Here is a 2,447-nt window from a genome sequence, read left to right on the forward strand (position 1 = left end):
AAATGCCAAGGCCGGGGTGGTTCGAAATGGGTGCGGGGTCCCTCGCCCAGAGGGGCGGGTTCCGTGTGCCAGGCGGGCGGGGGCGAGTCCGCGCTTGACCGCAAGTTCTCTCCCGCCACACGCTGTGCACAGGCTGAGGTGACGCCCGGGGGCACTCAGGGTTGCGGAGCCCGACCTGGCACGGCTCGGGTCGCCCCGCTTCGCGCGCTCAGTCCCCGGCTGCAGCCCTGGTCCCTCCGGAGCCAAGTGGGGTGCCTGGGCGCGGGTGGTCCCCCTGGCGGGTGTGCCCCGGGTGGTCGGGGGACAGCTCCCTCGGGCAGGGACGCGCGGTGACCGACCCGGGCGCGGGAGGCCTGACATCTGCGGTGGTAGCAGATCCATTCCCAGCCCGGAAGGCGACGTCGCAGGCCGCTGGGGTGGCGGGCGCTCGGCCCCAGTTGGGGCCGCCAGCTGGGCGGCGCCCGGGGAACCGAATCGAGCAGTAGGTCCCCGTCCCAGTTCCGCCCGGCGACCTGCGGGAGCCCTGGAAGGGGCCGCTCCCTGCGTCTGCCTCCCAGCCTCCGGCCTCCGCGTCGCACAGGCCAGCCTGCCTCCCTCCTCCAGCCTCCGCTCGGGACAGCGCCCCAGACGGTCCTGGCGACACCGGAGGCGGCGCCTGACTCCCCGCGCCGCCCACGACCGCCCGGGACCCGCCCGCGCCCCACCCGATTGCCACCTTTCCACTCCCCGCCCCGCGGTTATGAGGGACGCTGTCCGGCTTGCAGTGCGGCCTGCACCGAAGTGAACCGGGGCGCAGGCGGCCACACCGGCGTCTCGGCAGAGCCCCGTTTCCCTCCGGTACCTACGGGCGTGGACGGTGGCCGGCGCGCTCCTGGCCGCCGCCTGCCTGGCGCACTTCTGCCCTCCCCAGCCGGCCCCCGGGCTCCCCGAGCCCTCAGCCTCAAAGGTCCCAGCGCCAAGAAATGCTTCATAAGTGAACGAATGACTGTCGCTGAGTCCCGTGGCTACAGATGCCCTTCCAGAGCAGGTTCCAGAGCAGGTTAAAGTCTCCGGGAGAGGGAACCTGGCCCGGGTGGCTCCCTGTTGGCCTCCCAACCAGCCTGGTCTGCTGTGGCTTCTGCCAGGCTGACTCTGACCCTGACTCTCCCTCTCTGGCCCACTTCTGACTACCAGTAACTCAGTGACTTCTGTGTCACTACTGCGGACCTGCCTGGGTTCTCACCCGGTCCCTCCCTCTAACTGCATCCACCTTCAGTGACTCGCACTGACAGAAGAGCTTCACCCTGTCAGAAGGAAGGTGAGCACCCTCCCCTCCCCTTCTCAGTCCTCACTGACTGCACATGGTAGCCCTACCTCGACTGGCCCTTTGATTTCTGGGGTGTATCCCTGGTCCTAGCCCCCATGGAACTGGCCACTTGCAAGGAAACCACAGTCCAAAAATATATTAATCTTGACTCCAGAGAGAAGCCACACTTGCGGACTGTTATTACAGTATACTATGACAATTGTTCGGTTTTGTTACTAGCTGTGGTTGTTAATCTCTTACTGTGCCGAATTCATCAACGTTACCACAGGTCTGTATGTATAGGGGAAACGTGTACCCGTAGGGCTCTGGACTGCGGTTCCGGCATCCCCTGGGGTCTTGGAACCTGCCTCTCGTGTGTTAGCGGGGTCAACTGCTCTATGGCCCTCAAGCACTTCAATAATAAAGAAACCATTGGACCTATTTTGACATCTTTCTCTCCCTGGCTCCTTCTAACACCAAATGCAGTCTGATCCAAATCCTGCCAGTCTTCTTGAAATGTCATGTCACTCAGATCCTCAAGATGGTGTGACACTTGAAGACAGAGTGAGAGGATGGGCGTTCCAGGGGAGGGAGGTGCATGTCTAAAGCACGTGACTCTGGGACCAGCCAGTGGTCTGGAGGCCCCCACAGGATGGCCCAGCACTTGGCACAGGTTTCAGAGGTTTGGTGGCCAAAACCCCTTCTAACCCTACACCCTTCAAAAGCCCTTCTTCTATTGGCTCTTAATCCTCCTGAAGAGCCTGTGGAGTCCTGTAACACCTTCTGTCTCCACCGTTTCTCCAGGAGCAGTGAGCTTCTGCAGTCCTTTGCCCAGCTGGACGCAGGACTTCCTGTGCTGACAACAGAACAAACCCCAGTTCTCCCTGACTCCATTGTTCTTCCACGTGGTAAACAGCCCGTGTCCCTCGTAGCCTTGGAAGATTGGCGCCAGGCCACTGCCTTTCACCACCAAAGAGCCCAACCAAACTTTCCACCTTAGTTTTTCTTCAAAGTCCCACAAGGAGACAGTCCCCATCCTTCTACCACCTGCTGGCTCTGACCCCAGCTCTGAACCTTGACTCTGGAGATTTTGCTCAGGGAGTAATGCAGGGTATTAGTTTAGTGTGACTGGGCTGTTGGTCCCTACCTAGGGACCAGGTAA

Source organism: Sciurus vulgaris (assembly GCF_902686455.1).
Source record: "Sciurus vulgaris genome assembly, chromosome: 7".
NCBI lineage: Eukaryota > Metazoa > Chordata > Mammalia > Rodentia > Sciuridae > Sciurus > Sciurus vulgaris.